Raw genomic sequence first — 13,615 nt, 5'->3', positions numbered from 1 at the left:
CATGAAGTGAGTCTTTGTTCCATTTGTGTGCTTAAAATCTGAGGAGGGCTTCAGCGTATCAATCACGCCTGTCAGATAGCACAAGGGCAGATCTGTTACACTTAAAGGGGCGTCAAATGAGAAATGATTTAATTTGTCATCTCTCTCTCTCTCCCTCTCTCTCTCTCTCGCACGTGCTCTTCATTACTCTTCCATTGCTGGGAAAATGAATATGGGTTTTGTAAATTTGACTCTTTCCCCTTTATTTCACAGGGTTAGTTTGTTTACCAGTTACCTAGCTCTTGTTAGGAGATGGCTACCAGCTGTTGCTCACATACCCATCTTGGCTGAGGCCCGGAACTGAATACTTGGGAGGATATACTGGCCGTGCTGAAAAACACATAGGCTGCATTCTTGAAAAGAGACAACAAATCCAAACGCTGTGTTGAAAACGTCAATGGATACAGATGGTATTTAGCAGGACAATGCCAAAACAATTCACTGTTGTTCATGGACATTTTCCACAGTGTAAAAAAAACATCAACCCCCTACACAATAGGTTTCTATGTTTGTGTGTTTGTGGTTTGCTTCAGGTTTTACAAAAATGTCTTCACTTGTCAGCAGCGAGCCAGCAGTAAATCACATGAAGGAAGTGGAGTTAACTCTATCAGAAAAAGCAGGATCTGCACAGGAGTGAACACAGCGACTCTTCTTCAGTAGGTCTTAGCCCTATAAATCAGTTGCAAAGACTGAAGGCTCCTGCCCTTCCATAGCTGCCTAAGTCCCCTCCTCTCCAGGGTGTCCCCAAGCAATCTGAGACTGTGCTTGTGTGATGCTAATTTCTCCTCCGCCCTCTTCATACCTCTCCTGGTTCTGGGAGACTGGCTGTGAGGGAAGCTTGTCACAGCAGAAGGGGGAGACACCTGTGACGCTTCACCAGCTGGACTCATCTCTTGGCCTTCCTTCTCTCCTGCTTCTGCTTCTGAACTTCTCTCTGCCACCGACTCTCCCAGCTCATGAAGCCCTGTTACCATTTCAGCTTCTGACATCTCCTCCCAGTCTTCTCCCTCTTCTCCTTCTGACCACTCATCGTCGTCCCACCACCACTCCCCAGGCTCTGAGCCTTCTTCTCCTGGGGGGTTCCTATTGGTTCCTCTCACCATCCCTCTGTATCTAGCCAGTCCCTGACATCGCATTGTCATCCCTTGCTTTTGCTTTCCATTGCTTTCAGGGACACCATTGTGCAGCCATTTTTGATTGGTTTTGATTGGCAGGCATTTGATGCCATCATTGTGTCCAATGTAGTGCTGGGCCATCATCCAGGACTCAGTGATACAGCTGCAAATAGAGTGTGTTGTAAGGTGCCATATACAAATGTGACATTAGATGGCGATGGTGAGCTATGGCAAATTCAATATATTTTTCAAAACATTTTTAAAGCGTTTTTTCATAGGTATGTAGATTTCACCCCAGTTCACTGTGATCTTTGATAATGAAATCAAATTCCTCTTGTTGCAAGCTTGAGAGGAAACATGAGAAAACCCAGTCTCCTTTAATGTTCTAGCAGCTATTCCTGCAAAACAGAGTTGAACAGTCATTAGATGCAAAGACCCAACTGAAGACAATTCACTTGTCTTATTAAAAGGCCTGTTGCTTCACTCAAACAGGGGACTTTGAAATATTTTTAGACAGGGGACTGCCAGGCCCCATCTATACTGCACATTTAAACCAGCAACATGCACCTTTAAACAGTTATGACTTCCCCACCACCAAACAAATAATGGGAACTGTAGTTTCTTAAGGGCACTGAGACCGCCATTCCCCCCTCCCACTGGAGAGCCAGTGTGGTGTAGTGGTTAAGAGCAGTAGACTTGTAATCTGGTGAACCGGGTTCGCATCCCTGGTTCTCCACATGCAGCTGCTGGGTGACCTTGGGCTAGTCACACTTCTCTGAAGTCTCTCAGCCCCACTCACCTCACAGAGTGTTTGTTGTGGGGGAGGAAGGGAAAGGAGAATGTTAGCCACTTTGAGACTCCTTCGGGTAGTGATAAAGCGGGATATCAAATCCAAACTCCTCCTCCTCCTCACAGAACTACAGTTCCCTGGAAAGATTGATTAAAGATTGATTGTTAAATCACTTATCAGTAGCTCTTTAAGGGTCTCATAACAACTCTTGGCCCACTTCAAAAACAGCAGTTCCCAGGGTTCCTTGAGGGGAAACCACGGCTGTCAAAGTCCTGCCATAGTGCTTTAAATGTATGCGGCACATGTGGCCTCAGAGTAGGGTTACCTGAACAAATAGGCATCTTCCTCTGTTCCCCTTTCTTTTAATACTTTGCATCTGTCAAGCTGTTTTCTCTACAAATCAGAACTAAGTCAACTCAAGAAGTGCATGTCCTCTGGAGCATATCCCCAACATTCAAGAAGGGCTGTCCAGTTTTTCCTAAAAGCCAGTCTCAGGTTAACATTCTGCTTATATCTAGCATTTCCTATGGAAAGATTTTGTTTTTTTAAAATGTCCCCAATGGGAATGATCTTGAATGAAGTACAGTGTGAACCTGCATGTTCCACCCGGATAAATTAGCTAAGCTCTGCGCTCTCTCGCTCTCTCTCTTCCCCTCCAACACGCCGCTTTTTAATTTAATGCCTTTAGCTTATGAGCCTAATGATACATCATTTTTGAAATTTGCAAAGTGGTAACTGTCAGCACATTTTCCCCGCATTTCGGTTGGCAACCCGGGTGGCTGGAAGCTCCGTGAAGAGGAGGTTGCCACCCCTAATTTAAACATGGAAGGGAGAGGATTTTGCACACACATGCCCATGTGGGTTCTATAAGGCCTGTTTGTTTGTCGATGTCCCTTGAACTTGTCTGGAAGCTCTTAGAAGAAGTTTTAATTCAGTTAAACTAAATAGCCAGCTATTGGAATAATTGGACTAAAGGTTTAACAGGAGAAGGAGAGAGGGGCCAAAATTAATGGGAAATCCATGATGAAGAACGTACCAAGGCAGACCCTTGATCCATCTAGCTCAATATTGTTCACACTGACTGGCAGCAGCTTTCCAGGGTTTCAGATAGGAATCTTTCAGAGTCTGATCTGGACCTGCCGGATTTTAACCCAGGATCTTCCACATGCAAAGCAGATGTTTTCTCACTGAGCTACAGCCCTTCCCCTCCTGCAAGATCCAAGCTGGGTGTCACAGATTATACAATATTATTCTGGTAGATCCACTATATAAAGTGGTACCTTGGGTTACATACACTTCAGGTTACATACACTTCAGGTTACAGACTCTGCTAACCCAGAAATAGTACCTCGGGTTAAGAACTTTGCTTCAGGATGAGAACAGAAATTGTGCTCCGGCGGCGCGGTGGCAGCAGGAGGCCTTATTAGCTAAAGTGGTGCTTCAGGTTAAGAACAGTTTCAGGTTAAGAACGGACCTCCAGAACAAATTAAGTATTTAACCTGAGGTACCACTGTACTTTCTTTTCTTTTCTTTTGTCAAACATCTTTATTGATTTTTACATTGCAAATTTAAATTCAAACAGTAAACATCAACATCATCATTTAAGATTCCCTGAATCCTTCGACTCCCATCCGCCCTTCCATGGTTACCATTTTCAATCTTTTTTTCAGCTGCTTCCCTTATTTTCTCCATAATCCATTTTTACCATCGTACATTCCAAGCATTACTCAAATCCTGCCAAAGTTTTTAGTTGTTTGTAGTGTTCTCTTAAGTGCATTGTGATTTTTTCCCATTCCTTCTTAAAGTTCTTCTCTTCCTGCTTTCTGATTTTCCCGGTCAGTTTCGCCATTTCGGCCTAGTCCATCATCTTCATCAACCATTCATCTCTGGTTGGGACTTTATCTTCTTTCCATCTCTGGGCCAGTAGTAGCTGTGCTGCTGTTGTTGCATGCATAAATAATAATTTCTGCTCCTTTGGTATCTCTGCACCTAAAATACCTAATAAAAAAGCCTCTGTTTTCCCCCACAAATGTTATTTTAAGCATTTTCTTCAACTCATTATAAATCATTTCCTAGAATGATTTGTTATCTTGCACATCCACCACATGTGGTAGAATGTGCAATCCACTATATACTTTCAATCTGTCTGTTCACTACAGGTTTGGCCACCTCTCAAAATATCACCACCAGATTTGTCACAACGGACCCCAAGCTGTGGGAGGCAGATTTTTCTAGGGGTTGGAGTGGCAGGCGCCATTTTGAATCAAGATGGCAGATTGAAACAGGAACTTGGCATGACTTCACCAGATTTTTGCCATGATAGCTCCAGACTAAAAAAAAAGACACAATCCTTTTAAAAATCATCATATTTTGGGGCTTCTAAAAAATTCCCCAGGGCAGAATATTTGCAGCCTGAAGTCATTGCAATTTTGGCTTTATTCACTGGTGGTAGGTATCATTGGATTGTTTTTTGCCATAGTACTGGAAATAAAAGAAAGGGTAATTTTACTGCCTCTTCCCTTCCCTTCCCTTCCCTTCCCTTCCCTTCCCTTCCCTTTCCCTGCCCTGAACAAATAGTCACCAATAAGAGTGTGTTCTATGGAGCCTCCCTATTGTTCCAGACAAGGTCCAGGGACTGCATTGATCTATATGCACAGGTTTTGTTTGCCTCCAGGTTTCCTTGAGGGGAGCTGATCGATACCATTGAGTAAATCTCAAGCAGAGAATGTCAGATTGGCAATATCAATATGTGTTATATAATAAACTGAAATTGAAGCTGCCTTTCCTTCATCTTGGCATAGCTTTAAGGCACAAAACTTGGCTCCTTTCACACCTGGAAGAATGAGTGGAGAAGAGGTGATTAAGAGGCAATATCACTGGAGGCCCTACCAGCTTTGGTCTGTCTTCAGCCAGCCCTCACCTGTCCAAGAAGTGGCACTGGCAGGCTGGTTCTTCCTCCTTAGTCTCAGTTCTGCCCTTGTGCCACTCAGCCAAGTGCACAAAAGTCAAATTGATCAGCTCTGCCTGTCATTGGCTCAGGCGCCACCTACTGTTGAGCTCCTTGCCTTCCACCCTACCACTTACCAATGGGCACTGGAGACCACTGGATGATATCATCACCATATTCAGTTTGAAGGGGTCAGTACAGAGTCAGACTCTCCAAGTGCCCCTATTTTCCAGGGACAGCCCTGGATTTACAGAAACGACCCAACTTGATCCTAGAATGTCTTGCTTTTCCTTAGGTTGTCCCTATGTTCATTGGAGAAATGTTGGAGGGTGTGAATCTCCTGAACCAAGGAGATTAGTAACTATGCAACCTTTAGAAGACATTTGAAGGCAGCCCTGTATATGGAAGTTTTAAAAAAATGTTTTATGTTTTATTATGTTTCCATATATGTTGGAAAGGGACGTGGGTGGCGCTGTGGGTTAAACCACAGAGCCTAGGACTTGCCAATCAGAAGGTCGGTAGTTCGAATCCCCACAACAGGGTGAGCTCCCGTTGCTTGGTCCTTGCTCCTGCCAACCTAGCAGTTCCAAAGCACGTCAAAGTGCAAGTAGATAAATAGGTACCGCTCTGGCGGGAAGGTAAACGGCGTTTCCGTGCACTGCTCTGGTTCACCAGAAGTCATGCTGGCCACATGACCCAGAAGCTGTACGCCGGCTTCCTCGGCCAATAAAGCAAGATGAGCGCTGCAACCCCAGAGTCAACCACGACTGGACCTAATGGTCAGGGGTCCCTTTACCTTTACCTTTACAGTGATACCTCGGGATGCGAACAGGATCCATTCTGGAGCCCCGTTCGCAAACAAACAGAACACAAGATCTGAAGGCATGTCTGCGTGTGCGCGGGTCGCGTTTCGCCACTTCCACGCATGCGTGTGACAATATTTTGAGCATCTGTGCATGCGTGAGCAGTGAAACCTGGAAGTAACGCGCTCTGTTACTTCTGGGTTGCCACGGAGCGCAACTCGAACGCACTCAACCTGAGCACATTCAACTCGAGGTATGACTGTATATATGTTGGAAGCCACCCAAAGTGGCTGGGGCAACCCAGTCAGATGGGTGGAAAGTATAAATAATAAAATTATTGTTATTGTTATTGTTAGACACCCCTATTTTCATCAGACAAATGTTGGAGGGTATGCATAGTTAAACTATGGAACTCACTGTCACAGGGGCAGTTATGGTCCCCAACTCGGATGGCTTTAAAAGAAGACTTGACAAATTCATAGAGAAGGCTAACAATGTCTACTAGCTATGATGACTATGCTCTGCCTCCATGATGGAAGGCAGCAATGCTGCTGAAAACCAGTTGCTGGAGACCACAGGACAGGAGAGTGCTTTTCTCTTGTGAGAGCGCTTTTCTCTTTTCCCTTTTCTACTTGTGGGCTTCCCATTGAGGCGTCTGGCTGTCGACTCTGAGAACAGGATGCTGGACTAGATGGGCCATTGGCCTGATCCAGCAACAGAGCTCTTCTTACGTTCTTAAGTTCAGTAAGGCTGTTCCCTTCTGGGTCACTCCCAAGAGCGTGAAAGATGTGGCCTTGTAGTTAGCTTGATGGCCCGATCATTTTTCGCGCCGCTCACGCTCCCTCCTGCTGGTGATGGATATTAGCTTAAATGCAAATGTTTGGGTCCACCGTAATCTATACAAGAGAACAGATTTTCTTCCCCACTGCAACGAGGAAATGAATTATTTTATCACATTTTCACAGCTCATGCTTCTGCCTGTTCGCTAAATACTTTACTGATGTTCCTCAGGAAAGAACATTCTCATAAAAGGGGGCGGGCAGGAGGGAGAAGGGGAGGGAGAAATCTGCTTGGGAATTCCTGTTGATGTGGTGGTTTTGATTAGTACTAATGTTTCTTTGGCCCTGCTGTGAAAACGCATTTAAGCGTAATTGACTCAGCATTGTTAATTCCTATGCTTTTGCAATCTTCCGATGAAATCTGTAAAGGAAAGAAGGCAAATACAGAAGATTGATCTAATATGGATCAATTGGATGTATGTTTCCCGGCCATATTTCAGAGTTTTGACAGGGGAGGCAGGGAGCCCTGTGCAATGCAGCTCTGATCTGATTCGGGGCAGTGAGCCAACATTTCCCCCTGTCCATCCTATAGTAACCTCTCAGATAGTGACCTTCAGCCAAGATCATCTGATGGATGGGGAGCAGGGATGGGGAGAGAGGACTCCCAGCCCCCAATCCCCAGACTAAGACCTGGAGAGACACAAGGAAAACACTCTCCTCCTGAACTTCTACCTGCCCTGAAAATGTACCCTTCAGGGGATACGTAGCAGTTTCAAAGCAATTTTGGGAGGGGAAATGGCACAAGTGGGAGAATCAAAACCTGACATTGCACTCTGGGCCAAGTTTGGATGGAAGAGGCTCCTACCTGCAGCAGGTATATCTTCGTTCGAAAATCCAACAAGCCAAAGATAGATGATCAGATGGGAACAGTGCTGGATTTACGTATAGTGGTACCTTGGGTTAAGTACTTAATTCTTTCCGGAGGTTCGTTCTTAACCTGAAATTGTTCTTAACTTGAAGCACCACTTTAGCTAATGGGGCCTCCTGTTGCCATCGCGCCACCAGAGCATGATTTCTGTTCTCATCCTGAAGCAAAGTTCTTAACTCGAGGTACTATTTCTGGGTTAGCAGTGTCTGTAACCTGAAGCGTATGTAACCTGAAGTGTATGTAATCTGAGGTACCACTGGATAAGCTAAACAAGCTATAGTTTAGGGCTCCACTCTCTTGGGGACCTCCCAAAAATTTCACTATTAATATACTTCTTAATTGTATTTCAGTTCAACATTTACTTTGATAAAATACATATTTTGTTATGTGCAAATGGCTTTAGATACCTGTTAGGTTCATAAATAGCAAATATTCATATAGCATATACTCAACACAAAAAACAGCGACAATTTGTTGTTGACAAAGGACAGCTGTACATACAAAGGGCCCCATTACCTTCAGTAGCTTAGGGTCTCATCAAACCTAAATCCAGCCCTGGATGGGAAAGCTATTATCTATTCTGAGGTTTTTTTTCTAGAATGCAAAAGCAAATGAAAAGGTCCTCACTGCTCTCCCATCAGTTACAACAGCTCAGAAAAGTCCTCCCCCCTCAAAGAAAATTCAACCCAACACTACAAATTTCCCCTCAAAATGGGGTGGGGGTCCCATTAACCTCTTACTGTCCACTTCCTTAAACAGTTCCCCTTTTGAAGGTTAAGGGTGGTGAGAGTTGTTAAGAGACCCCCTTTCCCGTCATGGATGTATAATTCCCAGAATCCCCTGGGAAGAGGGGATTGGTTGTTAAAACTCATCTGAGAATTGTAACTCAGGGAGAATTGGAGCCTCCGAACAATTTTCAGCACCCTTAACAAACTACAGCTGTTAGGGAAGCTGTGACTGTTTAAAGTGGCATGATTCTGCTTTAAATGTATAGTGCAGATAGAGGAGCTTGAGGAGTTTTTGAGGCATAAAAGTTTCTGTGACTGATTGTAAGCCAAGTGCAATAGCACTGTGGCCAGCAGGTGGCAGTAACAAGGCCTTTCCTCTGGCTATGCAAAGCCACTGAAATCCACAAAGACTATGTCGTGTCGCTTATGAGATGGTGGCTCACGTTGTGTTGTGACAGCAGGGCATTGCCATTGCATCACCATTGTCCTTCCTGGAAGGAAAGAGCTAAGCTAAGCAGAAGCTCATGGCCGGATTGTAGGGAAAGTGAGAAAAAGGTCTCACAGGTAGGAAGTATTTTCTACTTGTCCATTTCTTGAAGGTTTTCAGATTTTTAATCAATGGGGATGGATGAAACACATAGTTGATGTGTAGGGTTTTGATAGGACAGTGTATACTCTGTGGGGTAATTTGTTTAAAGTTGGAAGGACTGCCACTCACCTTTGTGAAGTTTCTGGCATGGAGGAAACAGTGGACCATGCAATATGGAGTTGTCTGAGATGCGGGCAGCAACTGTTTTAGGCGTGTCTGATATGTGCAGTACCATGTGGGTGTGCACCACACTGAACCCATAAGTGGCCAAAAAGGTCACAGAAACATCACAAAAAGGGACAGAACAGGGCAGGGTGTACATGGGCCCTACCAATGTGTGAGGGGGGTCTAAAATGTAACTCCCATGCAAATTGGTTGCTGCCTGTACAGGGATCAAAAAGGATCCTTTCCTCATGAGCCTGATGACTTGGGCATTATATACTTGTCTTCGGGGCCTGAGTTTCAGAACAAAAAACTTTGCTGGTCAGTACTTTCGATTTTATATGAGTTCTGGTGAGATGCAAAAATTTATGAGCCACTGCAATTGAGAAGTAATGACATTGCAGCTAGTAGGTGGTTTTTGCTAGGGCCTCCTTGTAGTTTTGCAACACCATCGCAATCTGAGGAACAGACTCTGTTGAAGTAGTTGTCCTGGAGGTATCAATGGTGTGCTCTTCTAGCCTGACTCAACCGACCTGACTGAGACTCTCCTGAGAGGCCATTGTGCCATATGGAGTCTAGATTGTGGTCATTATGCCAGGTGGTGACCAGAGAGAGGGGTTTCCTGGGTCTGTTGTCTTTTGAGCACCAGGTGAAGACATCATTTACTCTGGCCTTTGATTATGTCAGGAATTTTGTTTCCTGATATTGTTAAGTCACCTTGGGGAGGAAAATAAATGTAAAGGTAAAGGTAAAGGACCCCTGGCAGTTAAGTCCAATTGCAGACAACTCTGGGGTTGCAGCGCTCATCTCACTTTACAGGCCGAAGGAGCCAGCGTTGGTCAGCAGACAGTTTTTCTGGGTCATGTGGCCAGCATGATTAAGCCACTTCTGGCGAAACCAGAGCAGCGCATGGAAACGCCGTTTACCTTCCTGTTGGAGTGGTACCTATTTATCTACTTGAACTTTTTGGGCGTGCTTGGACAGCACTAATCATATCAATCACGTTTTTTATTATGAATATTGCATTGTAATATTCACTTTGCTAGTGACTCTTTATCTGATGAGTGGTGCACACAGACATTTTGAAAATGAATGGATATCTTATGGGATACAGATTTTTCTGAACATGTATGCTGTGATCATAGTCGCACTGCATCATGGGCTTTGTAGTCAAAATTCATGAGGATATTTGACAATGTCCTTACCACCATGATCGTTAGATATCATTCCTGCTTTTAAGTGTTAAAACTATCTGTTGATAGATTGAAAAAATTGTTTTCTCAATTTTTAATGCATATCCTGTTCCCAAGGGGCATAGCCGAGTCTAGTAATGGTTCACCTGAAAATCTTTCTCCCCAAATTGGATATCTGCCACTTCCACACACCCCGTCAAAAGAAAAAACAAAACAAAAAACCCTGCCTAACCCTTCAACGTGTTGGAAAGTCAATTTTTACATCACTGCTCATCCCTCCTGGCCTGCTTGGACAAATTTGTGTTTATGGGGAGAGTACAGCAATGGGATGTTTATAAGTGTTATAACAGCTGGAAGGAAAAGCTCCCATACTGTAGTTTTGTAAAGACCACAGTGGAACCAAATCCTAACTTAAGATCTCCTCAAAGGAAAACCAACCCGATGGGACAGCTGCCCTTGTAACATTTGAAAAGGGGAGTTTAGCTGTATGGTAGTAACAGTGACAGCATTGATTTAGTTCAGGATACTTGATGCAAAGCTGAAATGTGACCATAAAAACTATGAGTTGTCCAGTCAACAATTGGATAGAACATAGAGAATTACCTTGTACTGAGTTGGCCTGATGGTCCATCTCACTCAGGGTTGTCTGTGCCAGGAATAGTCTGGGTGTTGTCCTCCAGATGTTGTTGAACTACAACTCCCATCATCCTTAACCATTGACCATGTTGGTCGATGAGAGTTGTAGTCCCACAGCATCTGGGGACACCACACCTGGTCTTGGCTGTCTGGCAGCAGCTATCCAGGATTTTTGGCAGAGCTTGATAAGACTTCTATCTGCTGGGAATTGAACTTGGAACCTTTTTCAGGAAAATCAGGTTCAGCCCCAGTGTAACAGCGCTACAGAAGCTACACTAGCAGTCAGTTGGACCCATGATTTGCATGATGGGTCCAATCCACCATCAGCAACTATTTCAAAGCAGCAAACTACCTTTGGTAAGTAGCACATCTCGTGTGCAATATCCCACGAATATTCCAGGCACCATATTTCCAATTTCCAAAACGAGAGGGTTTATAAAATGCCAGGGGCACATATGGTTGGGGGAAGCTAAGGAACGAAATTGCAAAGTGGGTTAGGGGAGCAAAAAAAAGGCAGTATCAAATCAATTAATGTGACTTCTTCCTAGCTTTTTGCCTTCAATTATCCGAATCTCAATGAACCCTCCTTTGCAGGCCCCAAGCGAAAGCTATGCAAACTTTCTCCCTCCTTGTTTTAATCTTTCACCAAGTCCTGACTTTCGCCTCCAGCCCATCTAATTGAAACTAATCTTCCCGGGCGAGGCCTGTCTCTTTCCTCTAATCCTTCTCTAAGGAGACTCACATGGTCCCAATTAGAACCACACCGGCCCTTTTTATTCCCTTCCCCATCTCCTTCTGCCAGTTTCATTTTTTTCAAAAGTTTGCGTTATTAACTCCATCCTTGCAAGTTCCTGCCTGTCACGGGGGCCTGGAGATCTTATCGCTGTCCGCTGATGTCTTGGGTTACCATGAAAGCATTTTATGGATTACATTTTGCAAAAAGGCGATAGAGGGCATGATAGCAAGCATAGTGGTGAGCTTTATGGGCGTTTAGATCAGCAATAAATGAGGGGGCTGAGGAAGTGTTTATCTTGGACTTAAGCATATACCTGAAGGCAGGAGACAATATAAGCTAAGAAGGCACAGCTACCATACCACAGAAGAGCTTCACAAAGAGGCCTCAGCAAGAGGAAGGATCTGGAGAAGTTGGAACATAAGCATCGTCTTCTGGATCAGACCCAGGGGAGAGCAATCTTCCCCCATTCCATTCCTTCAATTTTCTGTGGTCTCCCATTTGGGATGGTGGGATGAATTCATTTATTTCATTTAGCTTACTTCTCAAATTTTCACTTCCTGAAACAATATGTGAACCAAAACACCATTCTTGAAATTCTCAATTCTCCTGAATATTGCATTTTTATTGCCCAACCAAAGAATGCAAACCCATCCATTAGAAATTCAGTATTTCATAGACACAGGACATGCATAGGGTCTATGGGGAAGGGCCATAGCTCATTGGTAGAGAATCTTCCTTGCATGCAGAAGGCCCCTGCTCCGATCCCCAACATCTCCAGGTAAGGCTGGAAAAGACTCTTGCCTGAAACCCTGGAGAGCTACTGCCAGTCAGAGTAGGCAGTACTGAACTAGATGAACTAATGGTCAGATATGGTATCAGGCAGCTTCCTACATCCAAAAGATTTATTCCATCTTCTGTAAAACAGCCCACCGAATATCTGAAAATGATGATCCTACCATCTCTTAATCTTCTCTTCTCCATACTAAACATACCCAGACTCTTTCAACTTTTCATAATCATACCTGAGCTCCAGGTCTTTCACCATCTTTGCTGATATGTTCTAGCACCTCAATATCCATCTTAAACTGCATTGCGCAGAACTGGACACAGGACTCCACAGGAGGTCAGCCCAAAGCAGAACAGAGCGCTACCATTATTTCTTGAACTCTGGACACAATGTTTCCACAGATGCAGCCAAGATCCCTTTAGAAATTCACAGGAAGGATGAGGGATCCTTAACCAACAACCGCATCTTAATGTTTATGTTGAATTGTGGCTACTGAATCATCTTATCAAGCATTCACAGTTGCATCAATGTGTCAGCATTTTGCCATTTTTTCTGTTTTGTTTTAATTTCTGGACTTTCTTCAGACCGCTGCACATGCACTATTGTCTGAAATCATTGGAGACGGCATTCCTCTGAACACCAGCTGCCCCACAGCAGAAGTAGGAGGGGGATTACTGCATGTATCTCCTTCTTGGAGCTTTCCAGAGGCATCTGCTGTGACACTCTGGGGAACAAGAGCAGAGGAAGGGAACCTTTTTCACGCCGAGAGCCTCGTGCCATTCTGGGCAATTTTCTGGGGGCCACATGTCAGTGCTGGAGAGGGCCAGATGCAAAAGTGAGGAGAGCAATGTATTTGAATGTTGCATCTGTACAGGAGGCAGAGGGGTGGGAGTCATTACGTGGTCCACCAAGACCCTCAAAAATTTTCAAGCGGTTCATGTGGGGAAAAGTTCGGGAGTCACTGGCCTTGTTTCAGACACTGTGATATTTATCCTTATGATAATTTTCTGGACTCCTATCTCTTGGTGGCTTTGTGCATTTTAATTGTGCTTTTACAAAATATTTAATATACACACAACACAAGCTTCTTTGGACAAAAAGGAGGAGCAGAAGTGCCTACACTAATCTGTCAAACCCTAAACTGAAGTGCAAAGTGGAAACTCCATCTTGAGCACACATATTTGGGAGTAATGCTCATTGAATTAAGCAGTGATATATTAAGCAGTTTATAAATGTTTTAAATAAATATTAATGTGCAGGGTGTACTCTAAAGTCCTTTCAAGTAGCTGGCGATGCTACTTACCATACTTTTCCGTGTATAAGACTAGCCCCCCCCCTTAAAAATCATGCTAAAAAGTGGGGGTTGTTTTATGCATGGGCGAT

Source organism: Podarcis gaigeae, assembly GCF_964106915.1.
Source record: "Podarcis gaigeae genome assembly, chromosome: 8".
Taxonomy (NCBI): domain Eukaryota; kingdom Metazoa; phylum Chordata; class Lepidosauria; order Squamata; family Lacertidae; genus Podarcis; species Podarcis gaigeae.
This window is presented reverse-complemented; position numbering follows the sequence as displayed.